Below are 26,008 nucleotides of genomic sequence, written 5' to 3'. Positions count from 1 at the left end.
CACTCACTCCTCCACCCACTCACTCCTCCACCCACTCACTCCTCCACCCACTCACTCCTCCACCCACTCACTCCCTCCACCCACTCACTCCCTCCACCCACTCACTCCCTCCACCCACTCACTCCCTCCACCCACTCACTCCTCCACCCACTCACTCCTCCACCCACTCACTCCCCACCCACTCACTCCCCACCCACTCACTCCCCACCCACTCACTCCCCCACCCACTCACTCCCCCACCCACTCACTCCCCCACCCACTCACTCCCCCACCCACTCACTCCCCCACCCACTCACTCCCCCACCCACTCACTCCCCACCCACTCACTCCTCCACCCACTCACTCCTCCACCCACTCACTCCTCCACCCACTCACTCCTCCACCCACTCACTCCTCCACTCACTCACTCCTCCACCCACTCACTCCTCCACCCACTCACTCCCTCCACCCACTCACTCACTCCACCCACTCACTCACTCCACTCACTCACTCACTCCACCCACTCACTCACTCCACCCACTCACTCACTCCACCCACTCACTCACTCCACCCACTCACTCACTCCACCCACTCACTCACTCCACCCACTCACTCCACCCACTCACTCACTCCACCCACTCACTCACTCCTCCCACTCACTCACTCCACCCACTCACTCACTCCACCCACTCACTCACTCCACCCACTCACTCACTCCACCCACTCACTCCACCCACTCACTCACTCCACCCACTCACTCCACCCACCCACTCACTCCACCCACCCACTCACTCCACCCACTCACTCCACCCACTCACTCCACCCACCCACTCACTCTCCCCCCCCCCGCCCCCCCCCCCCCCCGCTGCTGGTCCGTCATGGTCCCCACCCGCTCCTGGTCCATCATGGCCCATGCACCTCCTACGTACATCATGCTCATTTTTATGCTAATTCCTTTGTCAAGCTTTTTGCTTCCTCCCACATAGCTTAAAGGACGCGACATGGGCTTGGCTGTTTTCACTCCAACGCTGTCCTCATGACAGCACGGTCCCTTCACCTGATGAAGGCCACTTGTGTTGTGGCCGAAACGTCGTGATTTTTGTTATTTTCTTTTTTACCTACGTGACTTTATAGAACCAAAGAGTATAATGCTTTTTTTCTATATTTCACCATTACGCCCTGTATGGGTTGGTGAAGCGAGGGGGGGCAGGACTGATTCTTCTTCACTCGACTGCTTTCAGGCCATGGGTTTGTCATGTGGTGCATCTAAGCACTGCAACTGCTCCACCTGATATTCCTTTGCACCGTTGCACGTAAGATATTCTATCGCAATAGATTTTCCAGATTAAATATTTTCTAAAATAAAAAATGGAATGCAGGAAAAACAGAAAAACTGCCACGACACGGTGGGCAGGTGTGAGATAGAATGGATTAAAATGATCACGACTGAACACCCATCCCGAGCACACCGTAGTGGTGTTCACTTCATCTGGTGGCGAGATGTTAATGAACACCTTGTGAAAGGCCCAAGGCAGATCCCTGGGTTTGATCTTCCAAGAAGCTCATGGTCCACCCTAAACTGCATCCACTGCACAAACCATGGCAGATGCAGATACCTGATGCACAAATGGAAAATTAAAAACTCTCCAGTGTTCAACTGTGGTCATCCAGAACAGACCAATCAACATACAATGAAGCAATGTCTGATCCACATGACAATGACACACTGCGCTACTCTTTACGTAGTTATCTGGCTTGACCACCTGAATGTGAAATTGTAGTTGTTACTCTGCATCTACATCAGCCATCTGAAAACAGAAGACAAAATGATAGGGGAGGGAGGGGTAGAGAATGGGAAATGGAGAAGCGGTGAGGCTTTAAGAGAGGAACAGAATGAGGTTAAGGAGGGGGACTGCTTAATGTGCTGGGGAAGGTTATTCCAGTGGAGGTGTCCAGAGAGAAGGATTGGGCGTAGGGAGATGGAGGGACAGGGAAGATTGGGAACGGAGAGGACGAGAGGGCACATGGAAGGAGATGAGGGGCAAGATGAGGTGGGGCAAGGCCCTAGAAAGATTTGAAGATGAGCATCAGGCATTTTAAAAGGCAGCGGTAGTGAACGGAAAGCCAGTGAAGTTGAAGTAGGAGAGGTAAAATGTAAAAAATAAATGGTAGATTGAAAATAACTTGCGTGGAAGAATTTTGTATTTGTGGAGGAGAGTAAGGGTTGATTCAGGGAGACCAAGACGACGAGAATAACAGTGGTCCAGACGGTTAAAGATCAGAAAATTAACTAGGAGTGGGATAATAGTGGGAGGGATTAGTGGTATAGTGGGCGTGGCAAGCTGTGAAATTGGCAGATCTTAATGGTAGTGGGCTGGGTTAGTGATGAAGTGGGTTGGGCTAAGTGAGGGAGTAGGCGGGCCTCGTTGGGGAGTGTGCGGGTCTCATGATGGAATGAGCATCCCTAGTGGTAGAGTGGGCGGTGCTAGTTGGGGGGGGGGGGGGGCTCTCTGTATGATTCTCTGGACGTTTTCGTGAGTCTGTAGCTTTGAGTTGATATGAGTCTCTTTGTGAGTGTGTTTGTCGAAGCAAGACTGTGCCTTGTGTGAGTCTATGCATCCCTGTAAGTCTCTAGCTCAGTGTGAGTACATTTCTGTTTGTCTTTTTGTGTCTATATGAGTCTTTATATCTAAATGTGAGTCTGCGGATATCTCAGTTTATGGGTCTGTCTGAAACCGAGTGTTAGTGGAATGCATTTGACTGGTAGCTCTGTGATATCCACTTTTGTGGGCCGCTATCGAACACAAATGCTTGCACTGCACCGTGAGATATCCAAACATTATGTTATTAGTCTCGTGACACCATTAGTACGGTCGATGATAGCATTGGGTACAATATCAAAACTATTCAATAACATTGAAATATTTAAATGGCAACGCTGCATAAGTAACCAGAAGAGTCCTCTTGTGAGTTACACCGAGTTTGTATTCTCCAGCACGTAGTCCATGCGAGAAGTTAGAATGCTTGACAAGCAAGAGAAGCAAGTGGAGTCAGACAAATGGACATTTCCTAAACCTCCTGCATCAAAAGCTCAACGCGCTGACACTGGGAGCGGAGGAGTGGAGTCACTGGGAGTCTTTTCTCTGTTCCCGTGTTTCATCATCACCATCTAAACCACGGCTACCCCCACACACAAGTACAACACAGATCCCCCATATACAGTACACACACACACACACGGAAACATACACAGATTCCCCATGTAGCCTCCACAAGCTGTTGGGGAAAGTCCAGTTAGTTAGCACCTATTCAGGCTGACATGGCACACGAGGGTGTGGTGTGGCCAGTGCCACGCTCGGCCACCTTTGTCTCCCCAGTGCTGATGTTTACACACTGCGATGGATACTCAGTTAAGGCTGAGTAAACAAATATAAATCTACACCTAATAGCAGAATCTGAACATTTATACTGGAGTAATGCAATGAGTGCAGTAGAGACAGGACAAAAGTTACAACAACCAATACAATACAACACGATAAGAGTGCACAGTAAAGTAAAGGTGAACAAATCACTTAAAATATACAAATGAAACTAAACTCTTTTTTTATCTTACCAGGAAAGGCCCAGAGCTATTATCTAATTTTTCAGAAGCAAGCCACTAATAATAGCTCGAGGAAGTGGATTATCACGTGAAAATTTATAGCAGCAAATACATCTAAACGGATGTTTCTAAATATGGAGAGAAAAACTGGAGAACCCAGAGGAAAAAAAAAACAAGTGACCACGGAGAGAACATGCAGACTCCAACTATACAGCAGGTGTCAGGGTCGAAATCCAACCCCTGAACTCTTGCATACCAGGCGAGGAAGATGACATCACACCACCATGGCGTTACTTAAACAAATACCTAAAAGTATGCAAGTTCAAATTGCATCAGTTCCCAAGCTTGGGAAAGGCAGTAAAACAACAGCAATAAACATTCCCAGACCACACCCAGACAATGACAGTCTGCCAATAAATGTATACATTACAATTTAATTATTGATACATTGTTAAGCATTTCGAGGCTGTTGAAGTGCTGTTATTTGGTATACAGATGTGTATAATCAAAGATAAGAAATATCAAGTGTATTTGTTTAGCCAGGTTTTTAACCTGGATAGTTTCAATTGCAAGTGTGATCCGAGGCACCAAAATCGAAAACTAATCAATTAGAGCAATGAAAGAGAATTCAGAGTAAAACAACTTTAAAACAATCGTTAATAAATGTATTCTATCTGAAGTCGGCTTGGAAGATTATTTTTAGACCGATCATAGCGCAACTGAAAGTTAAAATACATGATTATAAAAAAGATAGAGGGTGAATATTGAAGTCATACATAAATAGACGAGGATATCTGCATGAGTGTGATACACACCCCTATGTACGCACATTCATGAAAAACATTCCTACTCAGTGAAACAATGGTGAGCTGCCAGACCATTTAAAAGCCACCGACACCCCTTCCGCATGCCACCAACATCGCTTCCCTATACAACATATTCATAAATACACTTACACATTATTACACATTATTGGAATCACCACACTCATCAGCATCTTGGAGTCGCGTTCACCCTTGGCTCCATGTGGAGCTCACAGAGAAAGCTCCCAGCTCATTGTCGTCTCAGAGTCAGGGTCGACGATCGGTGCGGTGGAGGTAAAATGAGCCGGGCTGCTGTTCAAGTCGTGCGTGGACCAGCTCCATCTGCTGCAGGGCCAGCACGGCCTCTCAGCTTATATCTAAATATCCAGGCCTCCTTGGTGAGTCCATCTGCTCCTCAACTCCTGCTTCCCTTCCTCACTGAAGCGATTGCCATCCACCCTGCAGCACAGAGAGAGGTTCACGCTGACGCGGGTTCACACAAAGACCCACGCAGCCCCCACAACAACCATGCTGGATGAAGGTCTCTCCATGCCATGAGAGCTGCTTCACCATACTTCACCACGCGGGTCAGTGCAGGCCTGTGATGGCAAGGACTGCAGATCTAGGATCGTAGTGAAGTACAACGGTGGATTGTGCTGCACACTGCAGTCTGTTGTCTGCAACTTAGCTCTGCTGCCTATAACTCCTGTGGTTATGCGCGGTGGTCACCCGTCTCAGCACTCCAGGCTAAAGCCTGCTTATCTTGCAGATTTAAGATCAGGCGCATTTCCAGTCGTTTGGACATGTTCATTGGTCTGATAATGAATATTGTGATTATTTGGAGGAGCGGGGTCAGCCAGGTGGGGTGTTGGCTGTTGTGCTGTTCGGTTCTGTGTTGTGTTGCATTGTGTTTCTAAGTTTGCTATTTTTTTTCATTCTTACCTGATGATGGTTGCTTGTGTTGCAATCGGAACGTCTATTCTATTATTATTTGATTTTATTTTCTACGTGACTTTACCGAAAGAACCAAAGAGAATATTAAATGCACTGGAATACACTCCACTACTCACTCCACTTCTGGCAATGGCTCTCATAGCACACAAACATGCTGTGAAGGTCAATTTCCAAAACGTTGCCTTTTCCATATTTTCTCCTGCTAAGGCCACAGTGTTACTGACGAATCTAAGTTGTTTTGTTTGTAGCAACAATCAGAGCGCGTATGAGACACAAGCTGCATAACTTACCCGAGCTTCCTCAATGCTTTGTTGGTGATCATGATGTCATGGAGAGCTGGGATCGATTTGTCCGTCAGTGAGACTACAGGGAGAGAAGAGGCACTGAGTGGGGTGAAACTGGAAAATAAAAGTGTACACACTCACAAGACATGGAGAGCAACTCAACACCTTTTAGTACAATAAGGGTGGAAATCTCGTAGAATCAGCTAAACAGAGGGAGTAATCATTTCGGACCCAGGAACGCAATCCTATTTGTCTATTAATTGTTTAATGTGGCTTTGTCCAACACGGCATTTTACAGGAACGTAACCCACCGCATTTGGCGAGGTCTGCAATATTTTGTATTAAAAATCGCGTTTGTCCATGCAAGGCCACTAGATACAGGCAGAGGAGCCAGAATATAAATCTGAATATTTATTTATATTAGAGAATCTGAAAAGCTAAAAAGCTCTTTTTCACAGATGTCCACGTAACCCATCACGAGGCAAAGGCTAGTTTAAACTGTATATTGGGTAAGGTTAAAATAATGTTCAAATGTATCGGGTTGGCGAATAAGAGCCATTGGTGATTTATGGCTTTAATAAGAGTTAGGTTGTGGTGTTATTAATGTAAACGTATGGGTGGGCAATTAATGTCAAGATTGCAGCCGTTCATTATATAAAATTCTTAATTGTAATCTATGACATTAAATACAGATGATCATTGATTATATCCAGAGCGTGCCTATCTGGGTTCCAACATCCGATGAAACCGGTAAAACCGCTCCAAAAGCTGAACCAGTCCGGCGATCGGCACAAAGTGCGTGACAAAACAAGCAGCTATGCTTTATTTCAGTGTCAAATAATATATACAGTTCATTACACACTACATACAACAACTTAAACAATGAAAATACTGCACGTATATAAATGTTTCATGACTAATAACTAGTCATAGAAACAGAAAGTATAAAGTGCGATCTGGTGAAAATTGAGTGGAATTCGGCATTCACCAGAGCACCGGTCTGAAGGCTGCATCAGTCCAACTATTGACAAACACAAGTTTTTGTTGTTGTCAAACACAAGTTGTTTAACAAGAGCATAGTACACACATCACCCCATGCAGAGTCTTTGATATTGGAGTGGTGAGTGCGGTTAGTAAATGTTGTGGCCAAAACGTCGCGATAATTTTATAATGTTTTATTTTTATTATTTTATTATTTCCATTCTACGTGACTTTACCGAAAGAACCAAGAAGAGTAAATAGTCACTTTTTACAGCAGGATATTCATTTTGTATTTGTATATTTACTTTTAGCGATTTTTAGATCGCAAACTATTTAATAACATTAAATATATATACAGAACACCTAAAAATATAATCGTATTTTTAGCTCTTTCGGTAAAGTCACGTTGAAGGGAAACAATAAATAATAAAATATATAAAGCAATAAAACATATTGTTTTATATATATTTTATTGTTTCCCTTCAACGTGACTTTACTGAAAGAGTTAAAAATATGAATTACTGCAGTCACGAAAGCTTTAAATCAAAATATAATCGTATTTAAGAATATGCAAAAATAAGCTATTTTAAATAATTATGCGATTATCTGGTTGTGTTTGAAAATCTGGCTGCCGGATAATCGATGATCTAATATATTAACATAATATAATTTAAAACAATATCATTGGTTAGAGTTGGTTATGTGACCATTGTAATTGTATTGTTATTTAATAGTGGTTAACAGTGCTGTAATAAGTGTGGCTAATAACTTAATTGATAAGTGCATACAAATTAAGTTATAATCGACGTTAAATATACAACATTATCATGCTATACTGAGTATCTTGGTGTTTTGTGTCTGTATATGTGTATATATTTGTTTAGGTGTACTTATATTAGTGTGTGTGCATCAGGACATTACTCACACTAACGTCTCCAACCTCCCTTCTCTCTCCAACATCCCGTCTGCTAAAAGTCGGAGGCCGCTGTCTCCAATCTCGTTGCGACGCAGCCTAAACCCGGGTGGACGGGAGAAGGGACAGCGCTGACTCACTGAGCCCACGGGAACCGCGGAGTGAAACACGCGGTGAGTGAGGGACACTCACAATGGCGGTGCACGTGACCACAGCACACACGTTCATGAGCAAAGCTGCTCATTGTTTAATGCTTCTGTTAGACATTTTATATAGAATAGGTGGCATTCACAAATATCAGTTTACTCGCGATCATCCATTCAATTATACTGCACTGTACCTTTATAATATGAAGTGTTTGTGTTTATATAAACACAAAGTTACAAGAGAGGATCACACACAAGTGAAGTACATTTTCATCGAGAACACAGGGAGATGTTTTCAATTAATGTATCTGCTAACAATGTTGTGAATATGAATATTGCTTTAACCTATGTGATAAACTAAACAAATGTGTTAAGATTACAGTAAAACATTTTTAAAGTGGACTCGATTAAGCAGGACAGCAAGATTAAATGTGTTCACATTCAAATGTTTACTTCACAACGCGTTGCACCAATAATTAGCAGTTAGTGCACAGAGCGCAAGTGAGAAACGAACAGCAGAGCTTACCTGAGAATCTTCAAACCTATGTTGGCCTTGAGGATGACACTGAGAGAGGAACCCGACTTGTCCGTCAGTGAACAAAGATACAGACTGCAGGAAGAGAAGAGGTGGTTAGTCGGGGCAGAGCGGATGGGTGGAGGGTCGGGGCACAGAGTGGGGGATGGTGAGGGATGGTGAGAGGTGGTGGTGGTTGATGGGATAGTGGTTGAGGGTCGTGTTTGTGGAGACTGCACAAATTAACCTCGTGTCAACTTTAATAGGAGCTTGCAAATAGCAACTGCTGTTTAGATTTTTGGGTTGAATGTGATGTGTGTGTGAATGTCTACTATGTGTGCATTTGTGTAAGTCCATCTCTATGCGTGTTTGGTACATGTGTATCTTAGTGCATGCATATTTGTGTGCATGCGCATGCGCATGGGAAGTAGTGGTGCAGTGGTTAGCACAGTGAGCCACAAACCTGGTTCGATTGCCGCTCATGGCTAACTTCATTGATGAATATCTAAAACGGCCGTGGACCTCACCTAGGTCGACTCAGCCTTAAATTACTACCTGGTGTAGTAAGTAAACATCAGTTGGCTGAGTGTGGTGCTGGCCTCCCAACCCCTCATGTGCCGTTCTGGTCTTCATTAGGTGTTCCCGAACAGTATATGACCCAAAAGTCTGCTAAAAGTTATCTGTAGAATCTGTGTGTATGTATATATAGATCAAATAATCATGATTTAATTTCGATATTGCATCATTCTGTAAGCGGTCACACCTGAAAGCGTTTCATTTAACATCTCATCACAATGTAATTAAAGGAAACCCCCAGTGACAACTGTCTGGCACAAGGTAACTTAGCACCTGGCCTGCATATCGGCATTTCCACTACAACTGTTCCAGTAGCCTCTCATTCCTAATTTCCTCAGAACATCCTCCCATTTCCGCATCAAAAAATGTATACAGTACATTATACACTACATACAACTTAAACAATGAAAATACTGCACTTATATACATTTTCATGACTAACAACTACAGTAATAGAAAGAGTAAATATACAGCTTGATCCGGCGAAAATTGCGTGCAGTTCGGCGTTCGCCAGAGCACCGGTCTGAAGGCTGCATCAGTCCGGCGATTGTCAAACACAAGTTGTTGTTGTCAACCACAAGTTGTTGTTGTCAAAAACATGTTGTTGTCAAACACATGTTGTTGTTGTTGTTGTTGTCAAACACAAGTTGTCAAACACAAGTTGTCAAACACAAGTCGATGTCTAACACAAGTTGTTGAACAAGAGCGTTGTACGCACATCACCCCATGCAGAGTCTTCGATATTGGAGTGCTGAGTGCGGTACAGTAAATAGTCACTATTTACAGCAAGATATTTATTTTGTCTTTGTATATTTAGTTAAGCGATTTTTATATCGTAAACTATTTGAAACAGTCAATATATATGCAGAACACCTAAAAACATAATCTTATTCAAGAATGTGCAAAAACAAGCTATTTTAAATAATGATGTGATCATCTGGTGTTTTTTGAAAATCCAGTACCCCTCCCCTCCCCTCCGATGCTGCTGGATAATCGATGATCTACTGTATTAACACAATATAGTTGAAACAATATCATTGGTTATAGTAGGTAATGTGACAATGGTAATTGCATTGTTATTCTTTGGGTCTTTCGGTAAAGTCACGTAGATAGAAAAATAATCAAATATTATTTTCTATCTACATGACTTTATCGAAAGACCTAAAGAGTATGAATTCCTGCAGTCACGAAAGCTTTAAGTCAATATGTAATTGTATTGTTATTTAAGTGGTTAACAGTGCTGTAATAAGTGTGGCTAATAACTTAATTGATGAGTGCATATAAATTAAGTTATAATCGACGTTTAAATACATTATTATGGTATAGTGAGTATATTTGTGTTTTGTGTCCGTATATGTGTATATATTTGTTTAGGTGTACCTATATTAGTGTGTGTGCATCAGGAAATTACTCAACACTAACGTCTCCAAACTCCCTTCTCTCTCCAACATCCCGTCGGCTAAAAGTTTGAGTCTGCTGTCTCTGATCTCGTTCTCACTCAGCCTAAACCCGGGTGGACAGGGGAAGGGACAGCGCTGACTCACTGAGCCCACGGGAACCGCGGAGTCAAACACGCGGTGAGTGAGGGACACTCACAATGGCGGTGCACGTGACCAGAGCACACACGTTCATGAGCAAAGCTGCTCATTGTTCAATGCTTCTGTGTTAGACATTTTATATATCATAGGTGGCATTCACAAAAAGGAGTTTACTCACAATCATCCATTCATTTATACTGCACTGTACCTTTATAATCTGAAACGTGTTTGTGTTCATAAGGGTGTTGTTTTGCAAGACCTCATCTTACAAAAAAGACAAAGATCCCCCGTGTAGCCTTAACAGACTGTAGGGGCAAGTGCTGTTAGCGAGCACCTATGAAGGCCGGAACGGCACACGAGGGGGTGGGTGGTGTTGTATATGGCCCTTTTTCCACAATTAAAATCAATAATAATATTTGCCGATATTTTTAAAATAGTAACTGAAATAAATAAATAAACACCGCTACGACAAGGACCAGCAAACAGCAACGGGAGATCGTAAAAAGGTCGTTTAAATAAATAAATAATAACCTCCGGGGCAAAGAGAGGTTAGCGACTATCTGCAAAATCTCCAGATTGCCAAAGGACAATTCACAAACAAACCTGTTTGATGTAACACAGCCGCCCGGGGTCACCAAGAGGGGAGGGGGGCAATCACGCGCGCGACCGCGGTGAGACAGCGGACGGGGAGGGCATCTGTTTTTTTCTCTCTCTCGCAAGAGACGCGGAGAGAGGAGAGGGAATTTCACATTTAAGCTCCGCAAAGGACAGCGAGACAGCGTTCGGAAGAAGACATCAAGCCAGCTCCGAGGCATGGCCTCGAGACATTAGCAATGGGTGCTGTGTCCCGCAGAGAAGAGGGGCGAGGGGACGTTAGGTGCTGAGTTCGGCATGGGCAGACAGAGTATCGCTGAAAGTTATTATACATTCATCCTGATGTTTTGAGTCGCTTGCAGAATCGAGGATTGCGATAAGCTGTATCGTACTAAGCTATCAGAGTTGTGTAAGAGGTGTGCAAATACAATTTTCAAGTTTTGAGAGTGAGCGACAATAGCACACTCGACAGTTCAACAAGACAACAGCTCAGCAAGCGCCAGAAGAGGGTGGCGAGCGGCAGGCTCCAAGGGGGCCCCGCGATCAACCGAGGATGAGAGGCTGGCAGAGTAGCGATGTGCCACCGAGTGTGAGTTCAGAGCTGAAAGAAATATCGCTAAAAGACTTTTATTCTACATTGAGTGCCAGCTGCCAGCAGCCAAGCGTGTGCTGACTTGGCTTATCCAGCAATGGAAAGAGCCTGACCAGCCGCCCATGAGCAAAAGAGTCAGCGAACCAGCAAAGAGCGCGTTCGAGCATCTCCACAGAGAGCACGTGCGGCGCAGCTACTACATCAGTGGAAAGAGACCGTATCTGCCAGCACGAGCAGCCAAGCCGACGCCCCGAGCAAGAGAACAAAGCAGTTCGTATAACCCTCCCCCCACACTCTCACCCTCACGACGCATCACCCTGCGTCTGCTTCACGAAGACACACAACACGCATATCGGGACAATCAAGAAGAGTGACATTCCAAGGTGCTGATCGTGAAGAACATTGCTGCCTATTGAGTTACGTGGATACAGTCATTTAGAAGTATCTCAGTCGTTCGTTTTCTTTTAATGGCATAATCTTGCCGATGAATCCATTGACGTATACTTTTGCCTTTGAGAATAATAATTGTTTTGACTGCCTTTTCGCATGAATATCGTCGGATGAACTACTAAGGACTTTTTATTCGTATTTTCCATATGCTCGTGGTACCCAGAGGAAGCAATCAATTGTTCCGTTACCCAATTAACAACGTGATTATTGAGGGTTGAAGAGATGGATCAATGAAATGAACATTGCCTGTAGTACTATGCTGACAATTTCAAGTACAAAAATTCCCATATTAGAGTGTTAAAGTTTTTGTGTAGAATAGCGTGCCTGCATGTTTTAACGACTCTCCCTATCACCAATTAAGCTCGCGTTACGCAGTGGAATTAATGATATGTGCAGTTGTCAAAGTGAAACAACGCAATCGTTGATGTTTACTGTGTTGATGCTGTGTTGAAAATTCCGAGCTTGAGAGTTCGCATATCCTTATGTTAAAGTTTTGTTTAGAATAAAATTGATTAACGCAGAAGTGGTTGCGTGTGTCCTTCCTGATTTCGTGCGTAATAATCTTATTTATAAGAACTGTATTCTGCGTTGAGATCTCAATTTGGAGACCTGACATAAACACACTAATACACTCAGTAAATGTTAAAACGAGAATAATTGTATTATACCGATCGATAATACGAAGTTAAACAAGGAAGCCGAGCTGACTCTGGCATGCTCACAGCACCTGCATAACTTCATACGAAGAATTGTATTATTCCGATTGATAATCCGACCCTCGTCAGCGAGGCGGGGCCTAATCATAATAACGGATTGCAATAGCATAATCACACACACGAGCATTAATATGATTATATCTCGAATTAGCATAATTTATGCGCATAATTGCATCACCTAACATAATTGCGGATAATTACGCAAATTCCAAATTTCATTTAATTTTTATTATTTTCATCAAAATTTTCACAACCAACATATACAACAGTGACCTACACCACCCCGACCGCCTTTGTATCCTTAGTGGCAATGTTTACACACCGCACCAGGTCCTCATTTGAGGCTGAGTCGACCTAGAGGGAGGCCCAGGTCCGGTTCAGATAATCGTCACCGGTGTTGGTCGTTAGCGGGAATCGAACCCGGGATGCCGGGTTCATAGCGTAGCGTAGCGCTAATCACGACACTACTACTCCTCGTCTACACACCTACATACACACACAGTAACGAAAGTAAATAACGCACATACATGCGTATATTCACTAATTTGTCCATGGCGCACTCATATCACTGGATGAATTGCGCCTCATGAATGTGAATCCTTATTATATGAAGATTCCTTGCATTCATTTTCATGTAAAAAAATACTGTCACATTAAAACTGCAGACTCAAACAGGGGTGTGTAAAGTGTGTACATGTGAGTGAGTGTGTGTATATTCATATATGAGAGTGTGTATATTAGTGTACATGTGTAGTGGAGTAGGAAGGTGCATAGTGGAAACAGCGTGATTACATAACACAGACAGTACGGGTTATGTTGGGTCAGCCTGTAGCGAAGGCAAATACAGTGCAGGTTATATTAGGGCAATTAAGCTGGGTGAGCCAAGGACGGCTGTGATTGGCTGGAGCTGTTGCCAAGTCTAGAGTCGCGCCTAAAGGTCTGGAGGAGAAGCAGGTGCGAACGACGAGGAGCGTGGTTGGGACGCGGACTAATTAATTGGGGAGTAATGAGAGCGGGGATAAATTGGGGGGTCGGCAATTGGAGCAAGGTTGTTGAAGTTGGAGAGCTTGGAGTGAACAGCGGGGAATTGAAGTTGGAGTCAACAGCAGGGAATTGAAGTGTGGAGAGCTTGGAGACAGAGAGTGGAGAGACAGAGTTTGAGAGACAGAGTTGGAGATGGAGCATGGAAACAGCATAGCGATAGCAGAGCTGAAGAAGAGAAGCAGCCAGCAGTGGAGAGAGCGTAGCGATGGCGGAGCTGAAGAAGAGAAGCAGCCAGCAGTGGAGAGAGCATAGCGATAGCGAAGCTGAACAGAGACGAAGCAGTTAGCAGTGGAGAGAGCATAGTGATGGTGATAGCGGTGAACAGAGACAAAGCAATTAGCAGTGGAGTGAGCATAGCGACGGTGATAGCGGAGAGCGGAGACAAAGAAGTTAGCGGCAGAGTAAGCGAAGTAATCATGGGGAGTGGAGAGACAAAGGTGGCGAGCGAGTCGAGTGAAGCACGGTGAGCGAGCCGTGACGACATGGATACTGTAAAATATTGAGGACATGCTGAAAGTTGTAAATAAAGCGGTGTTCGAAGAAAGACAAAAGTTGTCCGAGTGAAATCGAACACTACATTTCGTGTCAGAGTGACTACGAACCATGCCGAGATGTCAAGGAAGGCGGCCAAGAAGAAGAACGTGCCGGTGGACTCATCCGACGACAGCAACGATGAGGACGTGCTTGCCCGTGTCCTGCCAAGTGGCCGATACTCCTCCGGAGGGCCTGGTTGAACGAGAGTCTAGAGAATGAGACAGCGGTTCGAGCGAGGCCGAGACCCCCGCACCGTCGAGTGATTGGAGAGTCCTCATGGCCCAGTGGGAGGCCAGGATGGCGACATTGACGGAGGCGTTTAACCGCTTTGTGACATCGGACCAGGTGCAACCGACGGTGTCAAGTCGACCAGCAGATGTTGCCGCGGGGTCGGAGCGATTGGAGAAATCCGACGACGATGAAGCACCACCATCGGGAACAGCACGGCGACTTCATGTGCAGCGGTTCGAGGCCAAAGTTGGGGATTGGACGGCATTTACAAGACGGTTCCGAGCAGCTTATCAATCTCTGGAGTGGACTGAGGGTGCCGCTCTGCGGGCACTGCCGACGGCCCTCGATGATGATACCTTGGCGACATTTAATGGATTCCCTGCCACCGTCAGGTCAACACTGGATGGGGCATTCGCGGCAATGAGCAAGGTGTACGAGCCGCGGTCGGTCGCCAAACGTAGATTCCAGCAAAGGAAGCGGGAGGACACGGAATCCCCTCTTGCATTCCGCAGCGCGCTGTTGGCCCTCGCTCAAGTAGCATACCTGGCGATGGACCAGGAGGCCCTGGATTCCTTGCTGCAGGAGAAGCTTTTGCAGTTGGCCAAGGAGCTACGAGTCATCCTTTCGCTTCCTGACAGCAACAACGACGATGACATGTCTCTACAGATCGCCAGGAACATCAAAGTCAACCTGGACCTCCGCGATGAGCCAGCGGTGGTGGGTGCGCAGCTGCTGTTGCTGAGCGCTGCCGCGTCCGAGAGCGCGGTGGCGGTGGGCGAGGCACCGCCGATTGCAGCGGCGGCCGGGGTGCCACCCGCGGGCATGCTGCGTCGCCCCGCGGTGTATGGATGTACTACGAGTGCGGACGGAGAGGACATGTTGCCCGCGACTGCTGGTGGCGCAGGGGCGGCCTTCCAAGGGCGCCGACCAGCTACAACCGAGGATTCTCCCAGGACCGAGGATTCCGGGTGAGTCGCGATACATTCAATACACGGCCGCTCTTTCCACATCACCAATCTGCGTCATCTCACCCATTCACATCTCATTCATATGTTGTGCACGGTCAGGACGTGTGGGGCGCGTTGGTGCATCGTGTTTTGGGAGCTGCGCCGGGGTCGTCGGATGTGATGGCACTTATTCAAGGGGTGATGGTCAGAGTTATTGTTGACACGGTGGCTTCTGCGACCCTTATCTCGTTACAAACTTTTTGCTTATTGCCAACTTTGCCCCAGGCCCTAGAACCGGTTGATGGGCCGTGCATAGTAGCAAATGGTGGCAGTCTCGGTATTATGGGTTGTATGGTCGCGACGAATCAAATTGGCGAAGTGAGCGTTACGGGGAATATTTTGGTTTCCAAGGCCTTGGCGGTACCGTGTTTGTTGGGAACGGATTATTTGCAAAGGATGCCACTTAGAATTTCTATAGAGAAAGGGGTGTTTGGAATTGCCATCGGGAAAATGTCTAAAATTTTTGGGAACGCCTTCTAAGCTTGCGGTTGCGAATGCCGTGGTGCAGGCCGTGGTGAGCCGCACCGTTCGCGTTCCGCCTGGCACGCAGATGCTTGTGCCGCTGCGCTTTAAAAAACAGTTGCCTTTCGGCGAGCAACAGGAGGGTATATTGCTGACGCCCTCAAATGCTGTATCACGGATGCCCACTTTGGTAGGGGCTTTGACTATTGTACCGGCAAATTGCGACCCTTTAATACAAATTGTAAACGTGGGACACGAATCGGTCGTCATTCTGGAGGGTACAACGTTGGCGCATGCAACGGCAGCGCCGGGTCCGGAAGGGGAGGCGTGTTTGGCAACGGGACAGAGTGAGATGTTGCCGGGTGATGGAGATGATCCGGACTGGTTGCGAGATCTATATATGCAAAGCCCTGAACTAACGCCTGTGCAGCGGTCGCGTCTCTATGGGTTTCCCTTTGAATTCAAAGATGTGTTCAGCATGATTACATGATAACACAGACACTACGGGTTATGTTGGGTCAGCCTGTAGCGAAGGCAAATACAGTGCAGGTTATATTAGGGCAATTAAGCTGGGTGAACCAAGGACGGCTGTGATTGGCTGGAGCTGTTGCCAAGGCTAGAGTGGCACCTAAAGGTCTGGAGGAGAAACAGGTTCGAACGATGCGGAGCGTCGTTGGGACACGGACTAATTAATTGGGGAGTAATGAGAGCGGGGATAAATTGGGGGGTCGGCAATTGGAGCAAGGTTGTTGAAGTTGGAGAGCTTGGAGTGAACAGCGGGGAATTGAAGTGTGGAGAGCTTGGAGACAGAGAGTTGGAGAGACAGAGTTTGGGAGACAGAGTTGGAGACGGAGCTTGGAAACAGCGTAGCGATAGCGGAGCTGAAGAAGAGAAGCAGCCAGCAGTGGAGAGAGCGTAGCGATAGCGGAGCTGAAGAAGAGAAGCAGCCAGCAGTGGAGAGAGCATAGCGATAGCGAAGCTGAACAGAGACGAAGCAGTTAGCAGTGGAGAGAGCATAGTGACGGTGATATAGGAGAGCAGAGATGAAGAAGTTAGCGGCTGAGTAAGCGAAGTAATCGTGGGGGAGTGGAGAGACCAAGGTGGCGAGCGAGTCGAGTGAAGCACAACGAGCGAGCCGTGGCGACATGGATACTGTAAAATATTGAGGACATGCTGAGAGTTGTAAATAAAACGGTGTTCAAAGAAAGACAAAAGTTGTCCGAGTGAAATCGAACACTACACATGTAAGGTCTAATAAATCTGAAAATCTAAATAGGCTCGAGGCTGGATGGTGCTTCTACCCAAGACTAACATGTATAACAACAGTTGTTGTAGCCTGCGGAGCTGCGTTATGGCAATGGAACAACATTCATCTCTATGCTCTACACCAACCCACACTGACAAGATTGGTGATGTCTGGTCAAATAACCCCCAAGACCTGCATGGTGTGGGAGTGCCTTATCCAGCAGTAGACTGACCAAAGGCTGTACTTGTACATGTGTAGGAGTGTGTGAGTTTATATGTACACTATGTGTACGTTTGTGTGTGTACATGTCTGTGTGTATATACGAGTGTCTTTGATTGTGTATTTATATGCGTTTAGGGGAATGGTGGGAAAGTCGTTGGCACATTACATTACAAACGAAGTGACCTGGGTTCAATATCCGTAAACAGCATCAGTGGTGAGTGATGAAAAAAATTCTGGTCCTGGAACTCCCGTAGGGTGACTCTGCCTTAAATGAGTACCTGGTGGTGTGTCAACATCAGCAATGGGGAGAGAAATACAGCCAAGGACGGTGCTGGTCAGGGAAGTGCGATCAGCACTTGCCTCAAAAGTGTATGCAGGCTCCACGGGGAGATTGTCTTTGTGCTCTAAAGTGCAGTGTAATAGTGTGTGCTTGTTCCCTGTCACTGGCTTCACTTTCCCCACCAGTTTATATGGGCTACTTGGGGGATCATTGTCTCTTTAATGCTTTACAACTAAGATTAACACCCATTACCAATTAGCTGTCTCTGTAGTGGTGAGCACAATCACTGACCATGATCCACTGTGAACCAGGGGCTTGAATCGGACACGTGGATCAAACCGTTACCCTCACTCTCCACCGCAGTCGCAATCAGGGCTACATTTTCTCAGTATGGCCTAAGGTCACCTCACTCCCTGCATATAGTGCGAGGGCTATCATTATCGCTAATTAAATGTTGCTGAAGATGATGGAAAACTTTACAGCATCCATGAATATGCATAACTTTTTTTTTTCCTTTTGTACTTTAACGTACAGTGAGTGCAGCATTCACTGTGGACCCACCTACTCACTGTACATTTACTTACCCACTCACACTAATTCACTCATTCACCAACCCACTCACACACTAATTCACTCATTCACCAACCCACTTACACGCCACTCACATCCTCACTTAACTCCACATATTCACTCATCGATCCACCCACCAAGTCACCCACCAACTCAAGCAGGCACGCACTCACTCACCGAACCTCATCCCTCAGTGGATGAGTGGGAGTGGGTATGCGGCTGGAGAGTGAAGGTATGGGCAAGGGTGGGGGATGGGTTATGGAAAAGTGAAGGCAGGAGCAGATTGGGGGTTAATGGGAGGTATCAAGGGAGGGGTGAGCGTGGCGTGCGGGGAGAGGAGTGAAGTGAGTGAGGACAATGATGGCAGTGGAAAGGGGAAGAATTTGTCAAAATTTGTGTTCATGCTTGGGCTACGCAAGACCGAGTGTTTACGTGAGAATGGAGTTACATTGTACTGTATGCACAGTTAATAAGTGAGGATTCTTATAGACAAAGATCTGCCGTATAGCCTTAACAGACTGCTGGGGAAAGTGCCGTTAGGGAGCACCTATGAAAGCCGGCATGGCATATGATGGAGTGGGTGGCCAGTATCACGCCCGGCTGCTTTTGTCTCCCGAGTAGCGATGTTTTACACACTGCACCTGGTGCTCAATTGAAACTGAGTTGATATCACGCACAATTATGCACACACAATTTGTGAAGTAGTGAATGCAAGGTGTGCCAGTCTTACACTAGATGTTTACATCTGTGCAGTCCACGCTGAAGCCTCTTCATTTCCTCGGTGCCGATGCCACAGCCGAACAGGTTGAGTGTCTCCACAGGTTCTTCTCGCTGCAGCAGGATCCAGGAGATGGCAGCGCAGTCTGGCAGGGACAGCCTTGTGAATGACAGGTCTATCTCAGTCATGGACCGAGTGACATCACTCAGGGACTTGCGGTCGTGCAGCTCGTGCACGCAGTGCAGGAGACTGTTGAGCCTGTGTTTGTCAACCATCCGATTCTTCATGCTGCGATTGAGCCACTCGATTATTTCCTTTTGATAATCTGCAGATGGAGGATCCAAGATACCCTCAAAGAACTTCCATGGAGTGCTTGATGCCAGTCCACAAAAAAACCTCTGAAACACATCAAACCTCCCATCTTTGCTGTCCTTAATAGCCTTGATGACGTCATTCACTGGCCATGTTGAATGTGACAGATGCACAGCTATCGCTGCAAAGAATTCCTGCATTGTCAAGTGTGAAAATGAATAACAACTCCCTTGTTTAATGCCCTCACATGTGAACACTTTGTTGATGAATGTACTTCCTAGTTCAGAAGAACTAACAACAAACTCTTCTAGATCTTTTTGGCTGAACATCTGGATGTTTTGCTGAACCCCCTTCAGAGCCATATTGCCAAGAGACGATACAATTTCCTTGGCACAGCAGCTGCCACGTCCATGGTGTACTATGAGCCCAAACACGTATTGTGTGAAGAGGTCGGTCATTGATTTGAGGATAATCTCAGAATGTTCAGACTTTTGTAAATGTTCCTTCAGTGTAATGGCTGCTATATGGCAGAATGAAGGGTTCTGGGACAATGTATTCACTGTTTCATTTTCCTGCAGGAGCTTGAGTGCCCTTTCTGCTAGACTCCTATCTTGGTAAAATTTGTTAAAAAAATGCTATTTTATCTTTGTTGGAAAACCCAGTGATTTCAACAGCTCGATCAACATTCACTTGACTCAGTTGTTCCATGGCAATGGGTCTGGTCGTTATCAAGACCGAGGCCTTGGGCAAGAGATTTCCATTCACTAGGGCAGCAATGATGGCTTCTACTGTTGCCGTCTTACGTGGATCGGTGCACGCATTGGCATAGTCAAGGCGCTTTCCAAACTCGTCCAACCCGTCCATAACAAAATGGGTTCTCTCTTGGTTTGCGAAAACCTCATCCGCTTTGTTTCCCAAACATGAGTGCAGCTTAGAAAACAGCTCTGCCAGTGACACCTCTCCAATATCATTTATCTCCCTGAACCTTATGAGCACGATGTGCTCAAAGCGTCGTGCAAATACTTTCTCACCTGACAGCAAGCTGTGCACAATGAATTTGCTCAACATGGTTTTACCGCTGCCTGGAGTCCCCACTACAATAACCAGTCGGGGGTGTGTTTTTTTTCCAATGTGATCAAAGAGCTTCTTGTAAGTAATCCCTTCTCTCTGTGCTCTCTTCATCAGCTCCTCGTGCTGCTTGCCTCTCGCTAGTAACTCGTGCTCCTTGGTTTCTTGATGGCGGTAGTAGGGAACCAGAATTGGCTTCACCATCCTCTCCAGCAAAAACACTGCAGGTTCTCCAGGTCGTGCGTCGTAGTTTCGTGTTAATGATGTCAGCTTCAGCAATAATTCTCTGAAATCATCACCAGGCTTATCTAAATGACACAAATAATTTAACGAGCAGATCAGTTTCACTTACAATAAAAAACATATTCCTATAGCAGACAAATATGTTTAAAATAAACTATGTCAAAAAAGCGTAGCGAATTCATTCACCATGGATAATGCAGCAACATCATGTACATCATGAATTATTGTGTGGAAGTTTTCACGATGTGTATTCTCCAAATGCAATTTTTATAAACACTGTACCTTTTGTAAAAAAATATGTTTTATCATAACAAAAATGCTACCACCATGTGTCTTGTTTGTTTTGCCTGTGAAAAAGATAGTACCACATTTAGCATTACCGTGTACATCAGCATCATCACAACCTAATTCTATCAATCTGTGTGTAAAATGCACTGCTTGCCTTATCCTACAATTATCGATTTTTTTTTGTCTAGGATGTTGATTTTTTTTATATTTCACTGGTATTGGGGCTGTGTTTCCTCTCCCATCTCAAGCTGGCTTACATCACGTAGCACGGGGGCTACACTGGTGGAGTGCAGTACACCAGCCACGGTCCTAGCAGCAGAGAAGATGAAGTGCTGTCACTTCCACAAGAACAGACACATGAATCACAACACTCGTAGCATCCCACGTGATACATCGTAGGTTCACTTGAACTTCAACTAATCTGGCTACTGCATCATCAGCAAACACTGTGGCAGCCACTACATTGTGGAGAGTGTCGATTTCCAATGACAAATTTGCTCAACAACTTCCATCAGCTTTCCAAGGAAACATTGAACCCAGTCTCTCACCACTTGGGCAATGGTGACCATGAGTAGCCTGATCCCTCTGTATCTGATCTTATTTTAATTTCTCGGGAATCATATATTCGGAGTCATTATCTCCCGTGGACTTTTTTACAAATGACGAGGTCTACAAATTTGACGTTGAATCTGGAGTGAAGTATAACCAATCCAGTTTCAGTTTCATTTATTTTGTATAGCCCTGTGAGCCATTCGGCTCTTGAATCGGGTGCAACTGCAACAAGCAAAACCAGGAACAAGAAACATCTTAAAGTGACTACGCGCAAACAGAAAAATCCAGGAAAAAACAGCAAAGTCTTCCGGAAAAAGCACCGTATATCAATGCTGTGTGCAAACATCCCAGTGGGATGCAAGCCAAACAATTACAACCATAAGACAATTTAGATTAAAGTTATCAGTCTAACTCTGTACTACAACAAATAAATATGGCTAAACCAAAACGTTTTAGAAATCACTAAAATAAAGCTATAAAAGCAATGTAACAGTGATCATAGGAACTAATTTAAATTTTACAATAAAAGATACACATAACATGTACTACCAAACTTTGCAGCCATAGCTTGCTGCATGAGTCACTCCATAACAGCAGGAGTATCAGTAGGAGTATCAACATTTTTCAAGAGTTAAGAGGAGAGAGTAGGTTCCGTTTCATGAGTCAATGGCATTAAAAGGCGGGGTGTCATTAGAAATAGCAGTCATTTCTAGATTTAAAGCTTTCGTGACTGCAAGGATCCATATTCTGGTTCTATTCGGTAAAGTCACGTTAGTAAAAAATAAAACAACAAAAATCACGACGTTTCGGCCACAACACAAGCGGCCTTCATCAGGTGAAGGGACCAGGCTGTCTCGAGGACAGCGCTGGAGTGAAACACAGCCACGCTCAGACCGCGACCTTTAAGCTGTGTGCAAGGAAACAAGGTGCCTTGACAAAGGAATTAGCATAAAAATTAGCATTTGATTGGCCGACTTAGCATGATGAACGGTGTAGAGGTGGTTTACATGCGGGTGCACATTCCGGTTGGCGTGGGGGGGGAGGGGGAGTTTACCTATTGATGGTGTGAAAAAGGAATTTTTAAGAGCTGCGAAAGTTTGGGGTACCACTACTTGAAAAATATACTGTACCATTGAAAATTAGTTTAATGTTTGGTTCGATTTACAACATCTTTCCAATGGTTGCTTAATTTGAAACCATCTTCTCGGTTGAAATTGTGTCTGTGTTTGTAGATCTGAATTGCCTCGTAAACAAATTTCTGATAAAAACCCGTGGGTTTGCAAAGAACCTTGGTATCGGAGAAAATTATATCGTGATCACCCACAGCGTTGTAACAGTGATCAGCTACGGCAGAAGAATTCGTTCTGCCGTGTTTCAAATCTGATTTGTGCTCGCGAATTCGGTCAGAGACATGTCGCTTTGTCTCCCCGATATAGCAAGCACCGCAGGTAAAACTCAATTTGTAAACCCCGGGGTACTGTAAGTCAGGAATGACATCCTTCACGAATGGGATCAGATCACGAATTTTGTGTACTGTATTGAACCGGACCTGGATCTTGTGTTTATTTAGAATTTTGGAAATCTTTTTAGTAACGCCTGCTATATATGGTAGTGTGATGGTTTTCACCGGAGTATCAAGTGGTTGTTTCTGTATGGAGGGAGAAACAGCTTGGCGGATGGTACGGTCAGAGTATCCATTCCTTTTGAGGGCCAGGTGTACATGTTTTAATTCACGGGTCAGGTGGTGTTGGTCCGAAATGCAATGAGCTCTTAAAAATTCCCTTTTCACACCATCAATAGGTAAACTCCCCCTCCGCGCCAACCGGCATGTGCACCCGCATGTACACCACCTCTACGCCGTTCATCATGCTAAGTCGGCCAATCAAATGCTAATTTTTATGCTAATTCCTTTGTCAAGGCACCTTGTTTCCTCGCACACAGCTTAAAGGTCGCGGTCTGAGCGTGGCTGTGTTTCACTCCAGCGCTGTCCTCGAGACAGCCTGGTCCCTTCACCTGATGAAGGCCACTTGTGTTGTGGCCGAAACGTCGTGATTTTTGTTGTTTTATTTTTTACCTACGTGACTTTACTGAATAGAACCAAAGAGAATAGCAGTCATAGCTAGTCAATATAAAAAAAATTAGGAGTAAAAAATGTCCACAAAGGAGGAGACATTATACTGAGAAGAGCAGATAGCCAAGGACCGAGCCACGTGGAACACCATATAATTGGGACTTCTGAACAGAAGGCAGTCCTTGCTTGCAAAAATAGGGCTCACTTTTAGAGGGGAAGCAGAAGCAATGGGGAAGTGTGAGAGATGCCTGCGTAGCCATGCCGATTCAATAGGATGGAGTGGTGTGTGGTATCCAAAGCAGCCCAAAAGTCAAGAACTAGAAGCAGCTTCCATAATTTAAGAGAGGTGGTCATTCACCCTCAATAGGGAAACAGTTTCAACGAAATGGCCTTGGTGGAATCCAGATTGTACCAAGTCATGGAGACCAAGGCAGCTGATGGGTTTGCTGCCATGGCCAAACATATTGGGCTTGACACTTGAAAGAGAGCTTCATAGCTCATTATATTCTTCCAGCTCAAATAAAATGCCTGTGTCTGAAGAGGTGAGAGAAAATCACCATGTTTTAGTCATTTGCAAGGAAAGGGAGGTGTAGGATAGGACAGAAATTCAGGAATGTTGGGGTACAGTGTGGATGCAATGTTTTGATACTGACACACATTTCCATTATCCATCCATCCTTTCCTCCAAATTTCTGATCCCTTGTACATACCCTGCTATGGAATGGAATATGAATGTCCTCCTCCTGAGAGGGATGTTGTTATGCAAGAGTGGTGCAGTTTGCGAATATCAAATGACAGTTCATATCAGTTCAAAGCAATTCCTTCGCTTAAACTTGCCAGAGACATGCGAATGGTTACGTGAAGTTTAGCATCACTCACGAGAAGCTGCTCCAGGGATGGCTTTACCCGCAGTTGTGCTCAGATCGACACCCATCACGTTGAGCTGCTGCTCATGCTGTGATATCCACTGACCCAAGAGAGGGATCTCGGATCTCAGTGGCACCAGCACATCTTTAAGGAATCTCATGCACACTTCTTCTCCATTGTTGAGCACCAGGTCAACCAGGTCCCGTGTTCGTGCCATGGGGTTATTCTCGCTTTTGAGGGACGCATATACACTGTCCAGGACTATCCCTGTTTGATAGGAATAGTCAAGCACTTCTGAAGACTTAGCCTGGAGGTATTTCTGCAGATTCACTTTGTTGGTTTTAATGCTCTCACATGCAGAAACTTTTGATGCCATCACGACAAATGCATCGAGTCACCTGAAGAAAATGAAAACAAACCATGTGTCACCTGTAAGCATAGTCGTGTAATTTTAGACAGGTACGGGAAAGAATAATAATTATAAAAATAAAATGTTGCTACTAAAATCTGAGAGGTCTCGGTTAGGTACAATTGTGACTTTAGGTATTTGATTGTGAATACATTGAGTTATTTAAATTGTAATGAAAGCTTAAAAATTGTCATTGGAATATATAGAAATACATACAATTGCATCGAAACACTTTAGGCATCTCAAAACACTCTTCAGTGCAAGCATTTGAACATTCACATGAACACAACACTACGATAAAGAAAAGTAAACCTAATTCAAAACACCACACAGGTTTAACAGATTAAGCAGCTGCGTGACACCACGTGCTCACTGCCTCGACCATCGTGATGCCACGCAGACGGCAAATTGCGTTGTAATGTGCAATGATCGGGATAGCGTCACCTCTAGTTGAGTGACGATTAGAGGGTGGGAGCCAGGTTTGATCTTGGGTAGTCCCTATGTAGTGGGCACTCCCATGCTCTCAATGTATGGGTAGAGGGTGCTCTGAGGTTGTCTAGCAGTGGTATGACGTCACATACCGCGCTCCCAGCAGCGGCTGGCGGGGCCATTTGTGAGGGGGCCGGGGGAGCCGACGGAGGGAGCCGATGGAGCCAGGAGGCCGACGGGGCGGGGGAGCCGGGGGGGGGGGCGACGGAACCGGGGGGAGGGGGGGGCGACAGCGCGGGCAGAGGGAGCCGACACTGACTTTCTCATACATCATACACTGACTCATTCACACCATGCACTGACTCACTCACACATCATGCACTGACTCACTCACACATCATGCACTGACTCGCTCACACATCATGCACTGACTCGCTCATCATGCGCTTACTCACTCACACATCATACACTCGAACAACCACTGACCCATTCACTCATCATACACAGGTTCACTCATCGTGTGCTGGCTCACTCGCACATCATACACTCACTCTGCCGCTGACTCGCTCACACATCATACACTGACTCACTCATCATGCGCTGACTAACACATCGTGCGCTGGCTCACACATCATGTACTCACTCAACCTAATACTGACTCGATCATCATACGCTGACTCGCACATCATACGTTGACTCGCACATCATACACTCACTCACGCTGCTGCTGACTCACTCACACATCATACACTGGGAGTGTCGTGCTGCCAGCTATGGCTGCAGGTTTTGTCGTACATGTTATGTTTATCGTTTG

At 45.4% G+C, this 26,008-nt stretch overlaps 1 pseudogene; it reads right to left on the bottom strand.

Moving 5' to 3' along the window:
* Window positions 1–2,943: 2,943 nt before the first annotated feature.
* Window positions 2,944–25,064, bottom strand: LOC142923180 (NACHT, LRR and PYD domains-containing protein 3-like; annotated as a pseudogene).
* Window positions 25,065–26,008: the final 944 nt, after the last annotated feature.

The sequence above is a fragment of the Petromyzon marinus genome, unplaced genomic scaffold (genome assembly GCF_048934315.1).
Source record: "Petromyzon marinus isolate PM22_M1 ecotype Great Lakes invasive population unplaced genomic scaffold, UKy_Petmar_22M1.pri1.0 PM_Scaffold_31, whole genome shotgun sequence".
Taxonomy (NCBI): domain Eukaryota; kingdom Metazoa; phylum Chordata; class Hyperoartia; order Petromyzontiformes; family Petromyzontidae; genus Petromyzon; species Petromyzon marinus.
This window is presented reverse-complemented; position numbering and strand designations above follow the sequence as displayed.